This window comes from Cyanistes caeruleus, chromosome 4 (assembly GCF_971803275.1).
Source record: "Cyanistes caeruleus chromosome 4, bCyaCae1.hap1.1, whole genome shotgun sequence".
Classification (NCBI taxonomy): Eukaryota; Metazoa; Chordata; class Aves; order Passeriformes; family Paridae; genus Cyanistes; species Cyanistes caeruleus.
The window spans coordinates 40,508,779-40,529,759 of record NC_141704.1 but is presented as its reverse complement, the minus strand read 5'-3'; the positions used below and the strand labels follow the sequence as shown (position 1 = coordinate 40,529,759).

Below are 20,981 nucleotides of genomic sequence, written 5' to 3'. Positions count from 1 at the left end.
GGCTCTCTTCTTAGAAAACAAGGAATTTTTGCTAGAGTTCCCCAAGTACATACATCTCTGGAGAAAGCTTTAAAATTTATTTCTCCATAATTTCTGCCGTTGTTTTGCATTTAACTTTGCAATTACAGATAGCTTTCTAAAATATTTCTGCAGTATTTTGTAGCACTTTTCTTATCAATTCAAAATTATTTATTTGTGCACATATAAGTGTTTTTACTTTCTTCTTTATCTTGCTCTAAATAATTTAACTTAGAAAAAAAATCTATTCAAATGTTTCCGAATAACAACAGGCATTCTGCCTTGGTAAATTTGAATAAGAGAGAAAATACCCCTAGCCATACTCAGAGATCTTAAAAAATGTTTTTAATCAAAATTTTGCCTCAAACTTGAAAGTACTTTCCTAATTATTTTACTTTTTCTCATTCTTATGTGTGATACAAGCACCTACCTGAAGGATATTCAAGAGCATGAATCCATGGGTAACAGATACAAAAAAAAAAAAAATCTATGAAAGGAAAATATTACTTTTCAGTGCAGTGAGAAAATAAAGATTGTGTGTGTCCACGTGTTACAAGATCTAAATCTTATTTGTGGATCAAGTTTATTATTCTTTCTAAAAGAAACAAAAATTCCATTCCTCCTTTGGTTCCTATGCTTCATCCTGTTTTCAGAGCAAGCTCTGTCAGCTATGAGGCACACCCATAGCAACAGACATCTTAGGGTTCTATTATCCAAGGATGGAATAATCACAGTACTCCTGGAACAGATATCCCCTCTGAGATACATACAGGTCCTTATTATTTATGTTCAAATCACAGTGTACTTTCCAAATGGGCCAAATTGAGATTTTTCACAGCTCCAGTAGAAAACTTCTAGATGGAAAGGTAATGTCTTATATGAATTTTGTGTTTCTTACCAAAATAGCATTGTACTTTCCTTAAGGTTACCCTGATAAATCAGCCAGCTGAACATAAAAAACCAGTCCTCCAGATTATTATTAGTGATATACTTGGAATGCAAAATTTTATCTCAGATTGTTAAAGTTAAGCAGATATTTATGACTTTAATTGTGTAATTAAAAGTATACAGAAATAATTTTAAAATTGTCACTGGAATATCCAGGTAAATTTTTATTCTACAAAGGACTTTTATAAAGGCAGCAAAAAATATTTTTTACATAAGAAATAGGTAAAACAAGCAAAACTGCTTTGAAGAAGTGCAGGACACATAAATCTGCCTTGTAAATTAGGCTGCAAAGTATTTTTAAGATTTTGCTAGGTAAAAACCATATTATTTTCTTTTGTGATATTTTCTGAATATAACTTCCATTTATCTATATGAAAAAATGCTTGGTGTATAAAATAGCAATTCAGTGGCTATATACTGTCTAAGAAGAACTTTAAATTCGTTTTCAAGCTATACATCAGTTTAATACTTCAAGAGTATTTGAAGTATTGAATTTAAAGGTTTGGGATTTTTTCCAAAATAACACTAAGCTGTCCTATAAAGCTCTGTTGCATGATATAATATGGTGAAGTTAAATATTATCATTCTGAGCTCATATGAAACTTCAGCTGCATTCAAAGTATAAACATGTAAAATACTGACCGCATTTCAACTACCATTTAGACTTCTCTCTTCTTCAGAGCAGTATACCTGAAAACTGTCTTACTTGTATTAACTTTGAACGTTAAAAAACGTAACCTAAACCAGATGGCTGCGAAAATGACTGAAAACCGACGGAAAGATGCGAATTGCAAGTTTCACCAATAGACCGTATCAATCACAATGACATTGCCAATTACTCACTTTAACAGCCTATGTCCATTTGGCATTTTTTCCAAACAGATTTCATTTAGAACACCACTGCATTGGCGACTACATACACATATTGAGACAGGAGGTGAGACTGAGCCCATCCAGTGCTCTTCCCTCTCCTGCCAAAAAGCAGTCAGAAAAATCTCCGTTTTACTCTTCTGATTTGGAGCCACATGGCTCTAGTTTTGTTTTCCTTCCCACAGTTCTTGTAGACAGATCTCTTTCTGCAGATTCAATCTATTTCAGCTATTGACTTTTGGGTTTGAGGAAAAATTTAAACTAAAATTGGCTTAGACCATCATGATAGAGTCTTGGCCAAAAGAATGGTTGCTGGTTTTGGCCTTTATTGTAGCACAGCTTCACAGAAATGGAAGTTGATAAATTATCAACATTAGGAGTTTGACAGAAATTGATAGTATTTTAGAAACATTGACAGAGAACACTGAGGCCATTTTTCTGCATGCCTACAGTTTAGCGATGCAAAGAAAAATTAGACAATTTAGGTCAAGTAATAATACAATTTTAAATCATAATAATAATATGGTATGTACATATTGAATTTATCGCAAATTAACACCTTAACGTATTAACTAGAACAACTGAGACATTTTGAAAATATGTAATTAAATATGTTTCAAAAATATGTAATTAAAATGCAAAATATATTATTACAGCAGTGATTCTCTCAAATATCTTCAAGGCTGCTGTTCCTAGCCTTCATAATACTGTATTCCTGCCAGGACATACTAAGATGAACAAGGTAAAAAACTGATTTGGGTTTAGCAATCCAGCCTCTACAGAAAAGCTGTGTGATTTCTGCTTGACTGATCTCCTGACACTAACCAAAGATAACATGAGTTAATTGGGCCCTATGCTGTCTTCTTCAGTGAAACAAACAATACCACAGGCAGCAATTCCAGATTTTAACTCAGAATCACTGATTTTTAGAGGCATAAAATTATAATATTTGCTGAATCCTTTGTGGATGCAGCCAATTCTGATATTCCTGCAATATTCTCTGTGTGCAGTTGTGTTTGTCTGTATTGCCATCTAAACTTATTGTGTTCCCTTTTCTGAGCTGCTGCTGAAGTCTTCAGAAGAATTTTACTTTTAATCTCTGTCAGTCTCCTAAATTTCATTGACTGTTCTGAAATGTGCTCCACGGTTTCCTGCCAAAATACATAAAAATGTTCTCCTCAACAGTAGTCAAGCTCACTAAGAAGTGTGAAGTCACTAGTGGCAATACCTGGCAGAAGTGTCTCTACTTGTATATGAACTGCCAAAAGCAAGACATTTCTAGGAAATCTGAAGAAACAAAAATAACTACTGAACTTGGTGACTGTCCTGTACACTATTAAGGCTTTGAGTGAAAGAGAAACCACAGTGTATATTCTTGTCCACAAATATCTAAACTGGTTGTCACTGAACCATGTATATATGACAAAAAGATGCGTGCTTCTCCACTTTTGCAAGCTAGAATCTGAGTGGTATGTGTTGAGACAAGACAAGACACATTATTTCTCATCTCGTCAAAGAGAAACAAATGAATGTCAGGTGCAAAACCAATATAAATAATATGTCACCCATACTTTAAACACCAAGATGTGGAATTCCACTGAGATGCAAGATACAGGATATGAATGAGCTATGGAAGTGTAATTTGCTTTTGGCCAGAATTATATTTAAGGTAATTAACTTTTAAAATACTTGGTAAACTGGTGTTTCAAATATTTAAATGTATTGCTTCTTTCAAATAAGGGAAAAAGTGATTTTTTTAATACACAAGGAAGAAAAAAAGGAGATAATGAACCTTACAGCTGATGCAAAATTGGGGCCTTTTTATTATTTTTCTTATTATAAAGTGTCCTGCATAGTCAGGCAACAAAATTAAATTTGAGTCAGGATCAGAGAGATAGTTGATTTATTGGCCATTCTGACTGACAACGTAAGTCTAATTCCATTACTAAGAGATTTTTTTTTTTTTATTTTAAGGGCAGAATAGCCACCAATATGTGACAGAAAGGTTACTAATGAAATGTGTTCTGTCACCAATGTCAGTAACTGCTTACTATAATCTCTGAGATGTGTAATCATTTTGACTATCTTGAAATTATAACATGCTGTTTATCAGATTGATGGACCCCCATTTAGCATAAAAAATTGCTGAATTTTTCTTCTCTTAGATGAAATTAGGATATCATAATTAAAAAGAAAACTTGGCATTATTAACATCATACAAGTGCAAAATCTGGTTTCTTCAGATTCTCAGAGTTAATGTAGGATTTATTTTTCCTGCACGACAGAAAATGAATGTTAAAATTGAGTTTCCGCTCACATAAACTTTGCTGTAGACACATATGGGTAAAAGGGAAAAGCTCATATGGAAGTGCACAGGTACACATAAAACTTGGCTTCTCAATTCAAGAAAATCTTGCATTTGTATATTTTTTGTATAACATAGCTTCTGCACATGGAGTGAAGATGACTAATTTGAGTTTTTAGGCTAAATTAGAGGAGGTGAAATGTTCATTAAGGAAGTGTAATGACTGTGAGGCATAAGTGAAACAATTCAAGTAATTTGCTCTTCTTTTGGATTATGTTCTCTTTTGAAAATATTTGGCAGATGTGGGTGCTATTGCCTAGAACATGGATAACTTCTTGCTGCAAGATATTTATGCACAGAATCCTCCACAGGGAAGTTCCCCAGCTCCCACCATCACCCCAAATGCATCCATCAAATGAGCAGGACCTAGGTTTCTAGGTCCTGGAGTGGGACTTTCGTTACTGGAAAGGAGGTTTAAAGGTTTCAGTCCTCCTCTGGTAGTAGCTACTGAGGAATCAGGGGGTTTAGGATTGTGTTCCAGCCTGTCTGTAGAGTTTTTGCTCAAATAAGGACATCCCTTCACTGACTTGTTTAAAAGTCAGATTCTTATATACTGAGTAGCAAAGATACTTAAAAGTCTAAAAATATGAGACATTACAGTGATGGTATTTATAGAAGTTATACACTGATATTGCAATGCAGTATAGCTGAACTCTCCAAGGAGATAAGAAAACCTTTCCCTCTGTTGGACCAAAATCACCCCAATGACTACAACCTTCACCATAGGATTTACAGCTGGGTTTTTTTGTTCTATTTACAATTAGACCTCTATGATGAATAAACTGAAAGGTGTGTAACAATTTGTATGCACTTGTAATTTTGACAGACCTTGCTCTTCTTCTTGTCCAAGCAGAAGAAAACTTTAATACCTGCTCTGCAGAGATAACTGGTTACTGGAGGCAGATACTCCATAAACAATCCTTCTATTATAGGAAAAAAATGACCTTTTATTGATATGGCAAAGTTTGGGGAGAAGAATTTTGAGCAGAATGTAGAGAAATATGCCACCAGCCAAATAAGAGAACATGCATAAATATGTCTATATATAAATGTCTTCTGACATTTAGATTTTAACAAAGGCCTGTTTCTTAGATTTCTTAAAAAAAAACCAAATAAACAGTGTCCCCCACACACAATGAAAAATATAATTTGCTGCAATACTTCTTGTGGAAGGACTACTGAAATGGGATGTGCCATTCCTGCTGAGACTAGCATACATCTAAGTCAAGTGTATTTGGGCTGATAAATGCGTCTTTTTTCCAAACATGCACTTTCTCTCTCTAAAAACCTAACTTAAAATTATTTGTATTAACTCAAGCAGTTAATTCACACCTAGATGTATTTATGAGTTTATTACACAATTTTCTGTGTTTAATACAGCATTAATATCTAATAAGTCACTGTTAGGAGATCATTTACAAATTTAATGAAGATTATTGCCACATGTAAAGGATGCTGAACAGCATCCCTTGTCTTTTAGAAAAGATGTATATATTTACTTCATAGGGAAAGGCAGCTATAAAATGCACCTATGTCATTTTCATTACCATTTTCTTTGAAAATTGCTCCACGTATTCAAAGAAAACCAAGCTGTTTTAGGTGATGGAAAGCAGAGGGGAAAAAATTAGTAATCATGTAAAAAAATTCTTTTTCATCATGCATAAGCAATCTGTTGAAGGAAAAAATGCTATCGATATTCTAAACACATTGTATGGATGTAAATTCTCATGTGTGAAAGCTGTAACATGCAAAATTTTATCTTCAGATGCAAACTACAGTGGAGCCAAGTGCCACATTATCTGCAAACAGAATTACAAGGACCATTAAATCATTAAACCATTAAAGTCATGATAAAGCACAGACTACAAAAAAGTTAATGGAAGTTCATTTTCTTGAGGATCATGAGGCAAGCCCTCAGGTCCAGTTTCTGTCTTTTCACTTAGAAAGGAGAAGGATTTCCTGTTCAGCCAATGTGCCTGCTGCAGTTTACAATGCCCCAGAGGGAGCTTATGGGGACAGGTAGCAGGCAGCCATTACAAAGATTAATGGAGCCAGCACCACCTTTTCTGCACTCTGATAGGGAAGGTGCCTTTACCACCTTTTCCCTTCTCCTCCAAATAATAAAGTTTTGTTTTGCCCTCCATACAGGTCAGCCATTAAGCCACAGATTGGGGCACCAAATCTGTAAGGATCTGCAGGACCCCAGAGGATTGTATTTTTTACTAATTGATATCAGCATATTGGAGGTCATTACTTGCATCTCTGACTGGGAAGATTAATTTAGTCCTTTCACTAAATTCCTTGGTCTTCCTGTGGTCATCTCTCTACGGTTCTATGGTGTTTCAGAAAGAAAAATCAAAGCAAAACTGTATATAATATGTTCTCAGATTCTTTCAAAATACTGAGAATCTTTTCTGTCTAAAAATCTGAAGAGTAGTTGTATATACCTGGTCTTTTAAGTAGACCACAGAGACCACTTCTTTTTGGAGAGGCTGCAAATAACAGATCTGAGCATCAGCTGCTAGTTTTTCACAAAGGCCAAGTGTTCCTTCACAGTTCAGAATCCCTTGATCTCACCTATAAACTTGCAACTGCTGCTGTGTTACAATTTCCCACACATCTGGGAAAACACCAGCAGTATATGTGCAAGAGAGCAATAAGCTTTAGGAAGATTCCCAGTGGGTCCATCAATCTGACTTAGTGGCATCCTACCTCACAAGAGAACATGAAAAGGTAATGTGGAATGGCTATCCCTTCATTTTCTAACCTGAGTGATTGTGTAATTTAAGAGCAACATGCTAGAACTCCTTCCTTACTTCAGGACAGACAGATAATTGTATTTTTTTCCTTCTCATGTCATTCTATTTCAGTTGACCACTCTCTAATAGTTACCAAAAATTTATATTTAGCAAATAGATCCTCTAGTCTCTGCTCAGCTAAAACTTATATCTACTTTTACAAAGACATTTAAAAGTCCTGTACTGAAATTCAATATAAGATAAGCATACATATGTTTAAACATATATGTTTTGGATATTTTCTTCCAAATTTAGCAAAATAATTCTGTCCAGAATTGGTTTCAGTGAGACTACATATGGAATAATGTACCATTGGCAGCAGATGCAGGCACAGTGTATTTAAGAAACTCAGTATCACTCTTCATTAAGCTGTCATTGTGTAATACTTTGTATCTAACATGTTATTTAATGGGGGCACACTTTTTTGTGTGATGCTCCTTGTCTGTTAAAGATAATCTGCAGTACATACTTCCCTCGGGTTGTATCTGACAATGCAGCGTGCTATTTATAATTTCTCAAAATAATCAAAATTATACAAAACAATATAAAAAACTTAACTAATTTTTAAATAAATTCTAGAGAAAATTTCTTATCTTGGTTTTAGAAAAAGACATGAATACTGAAAAAAAAAATAATTTTTTGAGCTTCCTCAAAATGCTACAAATGATTGAACAACTTCAGAACTGCACTATAGTGAGAAACCACTGAAGAGACACTGAGAAACCATTTCAAGACATTAATGCCTTTCTGTGCATTGACCACTGCAACCCTGGAAATTTTTCTAATTCTTCTCCTATTACTAAAAACATCTCTTCATTCATTTGATAGTGAGTTTCTTGACTTAGCTTCAGAACAAGGTAGCTAATATACTATTTCTTACATAAATTCTTCTGGTATTTGAGAGCTTAGATAATACTAATGTTGAAGAGTAAATTAATGTGATTATTTAGTAATTCAGTAATTGCTCTTTTCTTAACCCTTTTAAGAATTTCATACAAGAAAGCAATCTGTGGACTCTAACAGTGTTCTACAATTATCTATCAATTTTGAAGAAAGTGAAGGACACAATAAGGATTAAAACTGCACTTTTTAGAAAGTCTGATATGTGGAGAAGAAAGTTTGAAAAATTGAGGTTATATTTTAAATTGTAATACTTTTTTTGATTTATTTCTAAGTAATTTAGCAAAAGAAAAAAACAGAACTAATTGTTAGAATTGAAAGTTTATGTACTTCTTAATCCCTTCCACAAGTAATGAACTGAAATCTGATTCAAAACTCAGAAGAACATGTAGTTGTCAGATTTTATCTTGTGATGTTTATGTCAATATACCTTGCAGAGAGAAAATTTCTAGCAGTCACCTTTCTCCCTGAACTGCTGTTATGTCTAAATAGAATTTAATTATGATTGCTTCTATCCTGATCTATAAATTTTGGTTAGCAACAGATGTTTTCTTTTTCTGATGACAAGGATGAAAAGGGCATTACCCACGTAAAAAAGAAAAGAAAAATTCTGAGACAGCCAGCGTGGCTAGAAACAGTCAAATTTAGAGCTTGGCAGTGTGTCAAAAACTGTATGTTGTGTTGTAAGACTGAATGAAAATATCAGAACTTGCTGACATTACCATCTCAGCAACTACAAGACCACAAAATTTTGTTCACTTTTGTCTTGTTTTTCTGTGTCCATTACCCTCTGTATTCAAGCTGTTGCCTTGAGAGCAGTCAATCCTAATTTTCCCAAGGAATTGTCATGTAGACAACAGCCGAGTACACCGATAACAGCACCAAAGTTAATTTTATTTTACTCAATTTAGAAATGTTGCCACACTAGATTAGAAGATCTAGTCATTTAAACTGGCAGCAAGCTTCTAGCAATGGCTAATGTCTGCTGTAAAAGCATGTTCTCATGCTGCAAAAAGCCAAGTGTGAATAATTACATTCACATGAGAAACAATTCCTTCATTACCAGTACCATGATTACTCTCTGTCTAGAAAAAGAAGATTTTAATATCTTTGGCACACACTCTGTGGTTCCTTATCAAGAAAAACTTATAATTAATGCTTGACCTAACAACCAACTAACACAAATTTAATTGCTTAGAAGTATGAAAGTAAAAGCTGTGTTAGTAGGAGAAACATGTACTGCTATCTACCAGGCCTTTACTAACCTCTAACTCAGAAGAAGTGCGTGAAATTATACCGGTGCTATATGAAAAGGCTGGAAAAAAAGAATGCCCTGTGATGCAAAGAATATATTTCCCTGAGTAAAGAAACTTCATATTTCACTGTTTTGAGGGAAAACTGTGTTCTAGGTCAGGCATTAACTGGAAATCTGACTGCCAGATTTCTTATTGAACACTAGCCTTTTAAGCAGTGTAGATGCTGCTGCCACTCAAAGTCAGGATAAGCAATTACCAGCCAAAGCTTTCTGCCACCAGCTGTTGTTTTAATTTCTGTCTCTATCTTTCCCATATCCTGCTGCTGGGATTCCTGCTTTTCCTTCACAGCAGACACGGTGAAACAGCTGGATGACAGTGATGGGAAGAGTTAGACAGAAGTACGGGTGATGACTCCTTTCTCTGTAGTGACTTCACCTGCAATACCGAAAGAAGTTGCTAGGTTCAGAAAAACTGAGAAATAATTATGTTCTATGACTTTTAATAAGGAACATTGGGTTTAAACTTGCAATAAACACCCCCTCCCATAATATATGGTACTGCTGGAAACTCCAATGGAAGGATAACCCACATATGCTGTTGTAAGAGATAACTTGAAGAAAATTAAAAATCCTATAGAGAAAGTAAATTTCATAGTCGAGATTTCTCCTAGTTTTGCCACCCTGTACTATCTGAACAGAGAAGCAATACTGAAAGGAAAGATTGTTTTACAAATCCTATCTCTGCATTTTTGTTTCTCAGTCAGCATTAAAAACATGTTTAACCTACACAATAAGAATTGTACAATGAAAAACATTCAAAATTTTATCATCTATTCTCTGGACAAAATAAACCTGAACCAAATATCCTAAACTGCGTAAGAAAACATAATAGTCATTAAAATATAGTAGCTTTCTTTATGCCAATGAGGGTAGCCCATCCTAGTTAATATATTTCATGTAATGCCAAAACATATCCTTATAAAAATATTGTCCAAGTTCTAAAATTGCTTTATTTCTGAATTTGCATGCAAACATTAAACTGTCTGTAGCAATGCACTTGATATAAAATGGGAAGATCACATCAAAACCATTGTTCTTCTCTAACCGATCCTGTCAACTTTTATAAATCACAAAGCTTGTGAGAGTATATATATGGCTTTCCCAGGTAAGTTCATCCTCTTTTTGGATGATTTTGAGGACATAAAATTATTTTTTCACTGCATATTTATCAGTATATGCTAAAATCCTCTCTGTATTCTTTTACTTTTTAATGCTCTTTCTCCTTACTAGAGTACTGCCTCAAGATTCTTATGCAATTAGGGAGTTAATCTTTACTGTTCAAATTTTCCACTGGACTGCAGTACTTGATGAATTGCATATAATCTCAGTACCCACTCATTTCACAGAACTTTACTAGTGCAAGTGAACATTTGAACTCAGATGTTGGTTATTTGGGAACTTTTTTTCTGATGTTAATCGGCTTTATAAAGCTACAAACTGTGTTTAAATAGTAAAGAACTCTTGCAATGGTCTGACCAGTTAGTTTTAAGACAAAAAAGTGTATGAAAAACTAGGATGTCAGTTTAGCAAGCAATATGCTCTCTACTATTTTCTTTCTTTTCTGTTCTCCTAATACTTTTCAGTTCTTTTTGTAATACTTTTCTGACAGCTTGCTTCTCATTTCTGTGCTGGCCCACTCAGAATGACACTTCTGGTAAACTGGCAATTTAAACTCTATTATTATTCTGCATTAAACTGATACAGAATGCCAGTCAGATATTGCAGTTTTTTCCATCCAGCTGTGCTGAACTACAAGTAGATATGGAGTAATTGACCTTATTGTTCACCGAATTGTACAATGCTTTGCTACCTACTGTTTTGTGCCACTCACTTCACTTCATGTGTCTTTACAAGTCATGACCTTTATGGGGGATATTACTCTCCAACAGAGACAAAAAACACTTTTTCAAAAGTAAAACATAAGCCATGATCAGCACAACATTTAGGCAACAGAAAGCCCAAACAGACCTTCACTGTTAAGCTCATTAATAGTTTCTAACATGGGAAAAGGAAAAAATAGAATTGTTTTTATGAAAACATACACTTGAAAAATCTCCAGTGGATGAATTAATCCTTCCTATTTTCCCAGAAAGACATGGTGGCTTATTTTGTAGTTGGAAAAACTAGGCATAATGAATGTACTACACAGAACAATTTAAATAAATAAATAAATAAATAAAAAGAAGTTGTAAAAGCAGGCCAACTGGCAAAACTCTATAGGTTTCATTTGACCTTAGAGAATTGTTAATCCACTTCAATAGTACAGACTGCTAAAAGCAAAAATACACAGTTTATTAAATAAAGCCTGTCACTTATATGTGCACCAACGCCAAGTTCAATGGGACAATCCTCTCTTTTTCCCAGGTATTTGCATATTTGCTGCATCCCAGGATGCAGTTTGCCCTCTTGGCTACCCGAGCTCACTGTTGACTCATGTCAGCCAGCAGCCCCAGATCCCCTCCTGCAGGCCCTGATTTTCAGCCAGCATGCTGTGAATCCCACAGCTGGATAACATATCCAAGAGAGTTGTCTGAGGGACAGTAAGGGAAGCCCTACTGTTCTCAGCTCCCTGGTACAAGAGAGATATGGGCAGAGTGTAACAAAGAGCCACAAGGACGATTAAAGGGACTGGAGCATTTCTCCTATGGGGAAAAGAGGGCTGGACTGGAGAAAAGTCAGAGGGGTCTTGTAATGGAAGTAGACAAAGAGAAGGTACAAAAAGGACAGAGCCAGGCTCTTCTCAGTAGTGCCCAGTGACAGAACCAGAGGCATGGGCACAAACTGAGACACAGGAGGTTAGCTCTGACCATCAGGAAACACTATTGTACTGTGAGGGTGACTGGGTGCTGGCACAAGTCACCCAGGGAGGTTGTATATACTCCCACCTGGGAGATGGTCCTGGGCAACCAGATCTACATGGCTTTGCCTTGGTAATTGGGGTGGCCCAGATGACCTCCAGAGGACCCTTTGCACCTCAACCATTCCGTGATAAGCAATGTAGAAACTGTGGCCCATGGAGAGCCCAAACTGAATCGAGTGTTTTCTGAAGGATCTCTCCTTCAGGGACCCCACACTGGGACACTTCAGGAAGGACTCACCTATCAGGACCCACACTAGAACAGGGGAAAAGTGTGAGGAAGTATTAGCAGAGGTAAACACTTACAGGCCAGCTGTAATCACCGTGCGCCTCTGATCTGCTCATCAGGGTGAGGAGGAAGTGGAGAACATTTTTTAAAATACTTATCAGATTTTAGAATTTCATTTTGATAAATAGGATTCAAATTAAAGTAGTTTCATCATTCACCCTGGGGTTAGCTCATCTGATTAGAGCCTGATGCTAGTAACACTAGTGCCAGGATTCCAGAGTTGTAGTTGATCATCCTTCTGGGTCCCCTGCAACTCAGAACAATACATGATAATATTTTTTTATTAAATAGCATAAGTAAAAAAGAATAATAATACTAAAAAGACACATTCATGAAAAGAGGAGAAAATGTTTCTCTGTTTTATCAGGATAGTTTTATAGAACTTTAGGGAAAAAAAAAATCCAGAAATCATACTTTGAAAATGTCGATAAAATTATCCCATTTTCAAACTTTTATTTTTAAAAATCAGTTTAGTTCATCACCTCCATAAAAATTTTTAAAAAATGGACAAAAAATACATTCCTTGAAGTGGATAGGATTTGTTATTGCCCTGTTCACGTATGATATAGATAATTCTGTTGCACTGTAGATTCAAGATAAAGTCATCTTAGTCCTTCATGGTCCATGATGTGTTGAAAGACATATATGGCATGCTAGGAAAATGTGTCATGCTTCATTTAAAGAAACTTGAGGGAAAGTCAAATCACATAAGTAGCTGATTTTTCTTTATTATTTAAATAGGAAAACCATCTCAAAAAGAATAAAATGTTTTTCTACTCTTTATAGTGATCTAATTACTTTATAGTGATTAAATTACATACTTTGAGAATCTGGGTTTTAACATAAAACTGCAATATTGGAAGGAATGAGCTGATAGAACAAGCAGTGGTCAAACTGACTTTTGGGGTTTTTTTAGCACAGGGAATTGGTGTTTAAGTATGTCACCCTGTCTAGTCTAGATGAGTCTTCATTTAGCTTTTAGATTTAGAAAAATCCTCAAATTCTTTGGCATTATGGCTTGTTACAAGGAAAATGAAAGAGGATTCCTAAAGTCTCTAAAAAAACCAAAAACCAAAACAAAGCAAAGAGAAAAGCAAGCAAAAAAAAGAAAAATCCCAGGGCAAGTAAGTAAGAGAGAACTAACAAAGAATACTATGTTGGATTTCCTATTCATTACAAGTTTTTTAATAGAACCTAAAGTATTCATGTGTACTTTGAGAAGGATTGCCTGAAGCATATTTCCACTAGAAGGAAGCAAAGGAACCTTGTTCTAATGTTGTAAGTTAATTCTGTCTTCACAGACTATCGTATCTCAATACTCACAAAGCAAAATCCAATGCACAGTGTTCCACCTTACATGGGACTATGAATGAGAAAGAGCAAAGCAGATAATGAAGTGGTTCCTATTCCAACTCTCTCTTGCAGGTATTCTCAAGGGAAAAAACACCAACTTCTCAGTTCGTATTTACATAATATTTCTGTGCAGAAACATTCCATAATGTCTAGGTCTCTGTAATACCTTTTGAAAACAGAAGCACCTGGTTTGATTTATTTCTGTGCTCTAGTCTACAATCCTGTACATCTAAATCACAGAAGCACAGAATATTCTGGGTTGGAAGAGACCCACCAGGATCTTTAAGTCCAACTCCTGAGTGAATGGCCCATACAGGGATCAAACCCACAATACTTTTCATAGCATAAGAAATAGCTGGTTTTTGTTCTTATTGAGCACTTTAAACTCTAGTTCAAACTTAGTTAAAATTTTCTTTTTTTTCTAACAGTCAATTTAAAAATGTATTTTCTGTGCAAGCACCAAATTTTTGAGACACTTTTACAAGTTCCTCTGGATTTGATCACTACAATATAAAATTTAGTGGCTTCATTTTACTTTTCTCCTCGAGGCTCCTGAAGGCTTTTAAACTCTCATTACTAGTAAGAACTTCAGGGCAAACTACAGAGATACAGCTAGTTACTGATCTTCCAAATAAAATGTCATTCCAAAACTGTTTGGGATATGATATAATTTATGACAGCAGCAAATAGCTTTCTGTTACGAGCACACTTATGTTAGTAAATCTGTACTTTATAAAAATATAACAGGGCAAACTGGCAACTGGTCAATCACAAGAACTTAAGAGGTCAAAGATAGATTCAGTTTTAATATATTGCAATGAAATGTCCTCTACCTATTTCTAAAGTTCTGTCATAAAAAATTGTTAATAATAATGACCACTAATTTAAGAAATCTCTGTCTGTAGCATCTAAGTGTCATTAGAAAATTATAGCAAAGGATACATTTAACTAAATATGTATTTTCTAAATGAATGTATGTATAAATACAATGGGATATTATATTTCTTATGCTAAGAAATATCTCTCAGTAAAAAACTACTTTTGAATGGTTCATTATCAGTAGTAATATAAGTTTAAGTGATCATCACCCACCAGCCTATCAAGAGTTAATTATATTCCATACCTTAGAAAAGCAATAACATAACAACAAATAAACAACTGATAAAAAACTAACACACCCTAATGTTTTACTTAATGAAATAAGGGCAATACAAACTTAAATATTCTTTGGCTTCTTTGTTTTCAAGGAATGAAGAATTGTGGTTTCACAGAAGCAAGAAGCCTAGGAAAGGCAGATTATGATGGTTCTAACTACCAACTCTTTATGCTGTTATCTTTTTTCCTTAATATAATGGAAGAATTGCTTACCTCAAAGGACGTGTCATGTGCTGTACTTAATAAATGTTAATAAAATGCTTAGAGTCTCAGAAAAGTTCTATCTAAATGCCAAATATTATGATAAATAGCATTCTTCATTTTATGCAGAACATTATATTCAAAAACTCATTTCTCTATAGCACACTGGCACATCCAATTTCTAGACTAATAATATTCTATATAGAATTAATAAGTGTTCCACAGAATAAAACAACACATTATTCTTTTCCTTTCAAAATATATCACACATTTTACAATAATTTTTGACAGAACTCAGAGGGTTAGAAACATAACATACTTGACCATCTCCTTCTTATCATTTACCACATGGCAGATTTATCTACGCTGAATAAACAGATCTGACGTTCCCAAAGAATGCAGATATGAAAATAAATTACCCTGGAGTAAGCTGCTGCATAGAATAATAATGTGGCTTCAGAATGATCCCAATCTTTAAAACCACAGCATCAATTAAATAAAAATTAATGGCATCTTAACAAAAGCTGCACTTGTTTAAAATGACAGCATTAGAACTGTCTGGTAGTAATATTCACATGATGTCCATCATGTTTACGTGTGTGAAATATATGGCTTCACAGAAGCATCAAGTACTCCTTAATACCATTTGTATGCCATTCATTTTATTTTCAATGTTTTAGAATCAGTTAGAACCTTATACTTTAAACATACTGATAAGGAAAGTATTCAAAATCACTGGTAAGATTACTGGGGCACCAGTTTTCCTTTGAAAGCTTTGGTAGGAATTTAATCTGGGTTTCTAAATGATGCTCCAGTGGGCAAAAAAAAAAAATAAGCTAATATATTTTTTAAATTACTTCTCTTGGAGAAAATTTTTGTTTCTCATCTGCCAGTCCTAAAAACTTAACTCCACAAAACCCCTGGAGATAATTCTGTCCCTCAGAAGGATTCAGTAAGTTCTGTTTTCTGTATGTATTACAGTTAATTTTCTAGGAAATATTTATTGTGGGAATCATTTCTTTGGGTCAGTTTAGGTGTCTATTTATGGACACAGATGTTTATTAGGCTTAGTAAAATATTCAGACTGGAAGTCATTGGACAGCAGTGCAAGCAAAAGGACTAAAGATGAGGGCTCATTCCTACCTTAGTTCTTTTGCACCCAAATCATGGAAGTTGGGCTCAAAAATGTGCCTCTGAATGTGCCAGGGCATACAGGGAACAGAAGACATAGAAACCTATGCACATCACATTTATATTAAAAGTAAGATATTTTGTTCCTTGAATATATATTCCCCCTTCAGCAATTCGTAAGCCTGAGTGTTTTGACTACGCATGAACTAAAGATTAAAATTCAAAGTCGATTTGAAGTAGGAAACACACTGTAATGACAAATTTATTAATGGATGATTATGTTCACTCTCAGAATACTATCATTGTGCTTGCCAAGAATCCCTCCTGAAGGAACCAAAGTCATGGTACAGTAAAACAAAGCTATGAGTAAATAAAGAGGATTCCCACAGAGGGGAATATCTAACTGGGAATGCACTTTTATCCCTAAGACTATTTTATAGTCTTCTGGATAACAAAAGGCCAGCAAGTACTTTAAAGGATAATTCTTATTTCCAAACAAAACTTATATAATTTTTCTCCTGAAAACCATTCTTGGTCAAATTCATTTTTGAGTCCTAAGGCAACAAGGAGTTTCTAACACAGTACTGTTCTGCAAAAGATAGAATATAATTAGATTCCTCTATTTAGTGAGAAGTAAAGGAACATTTTTTCACACTTTAAAACACTCTTTGACAGTATTGCAATTGAACAATGAAAATCATAGTTGTTTCTTAAAAGGATATATAAGGACATATAAAAGGATAGGATATATATATATGTAGGATATATATAGTGTATATATATATATATATATATTTATAAAAGGATATATAAGGCAGACTAAAGTAACTACTGAAGTGCTCCTGAAGAGCAGGTAACTCTAGGAGCCTAGAGAGAAGGAATACAAAGTGAAACTCAAGTGCTACTGTACAAAAAATTTCCTCCATAAGTCATCTCGCTTCTCACAAATGCCCTGAAACCTTTCTCCTACTCATCTCTTCTACTGTGTGAAATTTTGGGTCAGAATTTTTTGAACAAGTTTAAAGCAGATGGTGTTGTTTTCCCAGCATAAGTACATCATCCTTCTTTAGTAAATACTATCTGGTGTTCTGAACCTCTTGCATTATCCAATGTCCTAACCAGAATGACTTCTGTTGAGTCAGCCTGGATGTTACTCCTGTTGCATTTGTCTGCAGAATACAGAGAAAGGCATGGTTTGTAAAAAGCTTTCTTTCATCAGTATTAATTATAGACATATCATAACCTTGGAGCCCCATAACATACTATTGATGCTGTTAATAAAGAGATTGCAAGCTTTATACCCTTAGCACTGAGGTTTGACAGACCTTTCCTCTCTAAACTTTAGCTGAACTTCCTGATTTAGCCGGTTGGTGTTTTAGCAGATCTTTTTTTTTACCAGTTGACCAGGTGGTTTCCTTTCTCTATATGGCAGCACCACAATGGTTTTACGACAAACGTAATGATGAGAAATAAAGGCCTGGTATCACAGCTGAGACCTTAGGAAGGGGAGACACAGGATGTGGCACCTACATGGGATGATGACTGGAGACACAGGGTGGCACTGGAGACGTGGTTGTAAATGCTCACCCATGGTCAGCTTTTGACTTCAAAACATTAAGCTGGAAAAAATGATCTTTAGAACAATTAAAAGAAAAAATAAATAGCTACTGACAAATATAGATGGCAATATACATGGTAAGTTTAAATGTAAATTGCAGATACAGACCAATGAAAAAAAGAGCAAAGTTATAAGAGTGTTCTAGAAAACACAGAAGCAGATTCTAGACTGAGGAAGAAGACATTAACATGAACCAAGAGAAGACCTCCAAGTGCTCACAAGTTACCATAACATTCACCACACAAACAAGGAAATACAAGTACAAATGAGCTCCAGAGTACTGCATCATGACAGATTCCTAGGTTGGGATTTATGTAGGAATAGCAATAGGTAGTTAGAAACAAGAATAAAGAAATCAATTCCTTTACTGAAAAACAAAAACAATGGATACACTGAAAACAAAGAATAGATATTTATACTTAGGCAAAACACAAGTTAGCAGACTTTTATTTTCCTAATAAAATAATTCAAAAAAAAAAATGGGAAAAAAAAAGCATGTCAAAATAGAAAAGAGGATTCAATCTCTATCCATAATTAGAAATCTGTGAGAACTCAACAGTCCTGTCCTTGTCATGTCCTGCAGTCATGACTATTGAGTCTCCCTCAAATGGCACCAATCTGAATACTTAGATTTAGGCAACTAAAGGCTACCTCTACTGACAAGACAGCAAAACAACTTTCTGGAAGCTACTTCTAGGTACAATTGCCATGACGCAGGATTTTCAAAAAAACTGCAGCCTTCAGTAAAGACTGCTGGAAATGGGAGGTGTGAGCACTCAACATTTAAAACAACATTTCACACTGATGTAAAACAACTGAATTCTGCTGTGAGTGACCTGTAATATAAAGTGAATAGTTCTCCATTTGGACCAATAAATATAGATATTTTATTCTTAAAGAGAATTTCACTAAGGAAAAGAACACTTTCTTTAAATATAAACCTTTGATTTTTTTTTCTAAAATGGAACTTCTATTATTTGTAAATTCATTCATTTCTTTGCTCATTCTTAACCAAAAATATGCTCTTACATAGAAAATTGTAATTCCTATTAAAATGATTGATAGTTTTACATGTGAAGGAACATGGAAATGTACATGAAGAAGAGCTTCAATGAAAAACTTCATTTTCAAATGCATTTCCACCGGCAGTTTTCCAAGCAGTCTTCCACAGAGACTAAAGCTATAGTCCAAACAACCAAACCAAAGACATCTTCAAAAGAAACATTCAAAGAAATCCCCCCAAAAAAACTCAAAATAAACAGTAATTCATTGCATTAAAACTTCCTTCTATATGAAAATCTTCTACTGAACAAATCTTCACTATAAAATCAACCACTCGAGAAAAACCTTTGCTATAGCAATCAGGCTAGAGATGAGTAATAACTACATTGAATGTGTGAGCACATTTTGGAGAACATTTTCCTGTCTTTTAAAGATTCTACAGTCAGTTCAGCACAGCTTCAAATATGTTAAATGTGTTTTATGATTGGTTGCATTCTCATCCTGAAGCAGCATTTTCCTGGCGCAAACAGAAAGAGGATCAGAACTTTCCTAGTAGTGGATCTGAGTGATTAACTTGCCATATGCAATGATGCACTCATCCAAATACTTATTTAGTTATAAAAACTTAATAGACCTATTGCAATAAGAATTTCCATACTTTAGAACATACGTTTCAGGGCATTATAAATAAAATTGATGTGTTTACTGGTACTACAGAAATTTGTATGCTTCCAGAAAGATGTCTGGAAATACTTCTCCCAAAACACTAGATGGTTAAAAAAAAAAAAGAGTTTCAGCTTTATATTATTTGATCAGAAGAAGTTTCTGAAGGCTTATTCAAGTACAAAGATTAAAAAAATTGAGAATTTTAAGATTCTAGTGTATATGTGAAAAAAGAAAGCAGAAGAGCATGCTTCAAGCAAAATGCATTAGCAGAATACAAAGGTTATATTCTCATCTGATTCTGCATGTTGGTGTGATGCACAATCACATTAACTGCTTTTTAATGTTTCTCTTTCCCTTTCAGGAGAATGATGATGAGCTGAGTTTTTGTTTATAGTCTGGTTCTTAACTCTGGAGGCAAAGCTGTTGATGACAGACATGCCTAGGGAACTAAGAGCATTTAGCACACAACTTTCTTAGGATTTTGTTTTATATGCATATATGAAAGGTCCAAGTTTTCAACATAATTTAAAGAACTCAGATTTGTATCTATATTGGATATGTTTGCAAAAGGATCACAGAAAACAATTTTTTTTAAAAAAGGAGGAACAAAGTGTCTAACACAGATCTTCATATAGAGGCTAAAGGGAAAAACCACATTCCTGTGTGTTCTTACTTCCTCACAAGAAACGTTTAAGGGGGTAATTCCCTTTTCCACAATGATTCCTGATTAGGAACTGGACCTGAGATACCTCCCTCCTTCATTCCAAATGATAACATACCTTTTTCTCTAGAGGGCATCTCTCCACTCCACCTGAAAAAAAGATACATTGGATGAGAAAACAAAATAAATATTAATCCCATCTTAAAACTCATTACACAATGACCATTACAATTACACAGAAATATGCTTCTTAGAATCTGTGCTTTCTGACTGCCAGGGAAGCAGAGTGGGTTCCAGGACAGACACTAACTAAATAATGTATTAATTAAAATAATAAATATGAATATGTAAATACATTATAGATGTATTATAAATACATTATTTATATAAGTATATTATGACATATTATGAAATATTATAAATATATTCATATAAATAAATTAATATTGAAGAACAGTAGATGACTTGACAAATCATATCATTGTTTTACATTAAATATCAAAGCATCCAGAGATATCCAGAGGCACAGACACTTTTGCCCTGACTTGTTTGGATGCATCTCAGTAACACCATAACAGTGACAAGAGAAACATTTCACTTGATATGCTAAAAATGGTGAAGTGCTTTAACAGCACCTTTTCCTGAAATACTATTTAATTAAGACATGGACATTTAATTTAGTCGTCTTCCCCTATGATTAAATTTTTAAAAACTAACTCTGATTGAATTCTGCTTTTCCTGCATCACTGTTAGAAAGGCTCAAGACAGAGTATTTTAAAAGGTCTAAGAGTAGGATTCTACACTGGAAAGAACAGAGGCGTACAACAGGATAAA

General features: G+C 34.4%; 2 long non-coding RNA genes across 2 annotated transcripts; one reads left to right on the top strand and one right to left on the bottom strand.

Annotated features, from left to right (window-relative positions):
* Positions 1 to 734: 734 nt before the first annotated feature.
* Positions 735 to 15,129, top strand: LOC111933433 (uncharacterized). The gene is made up of 3 exons (XR_002866702.2): positions 735 to 884; positions 13,662 to 13,785; positions 14,961 to 15,129. It is a non-coding gene; the product is annotated as an uncharacterized LOC111933433 (long non-coding RNA).
* LOC147653595 (uncharacterized) lies at positions 8,768 to 20,300 on the bottom strand. Its single transcript, XR_015286496.1, has 2 exons — positions 20,266 to 20,300; positions 8,768 to 9,590 (listed from the first exon to the last, which is right to left on the bottom strand). It is a non-coding gene; the product is annotated as an uncharacterized LOC147653595 (long non-coding RNA).
* Between the last annotated feature and the right edge of the window lie 681 nt (positions 20,301 to 20,981).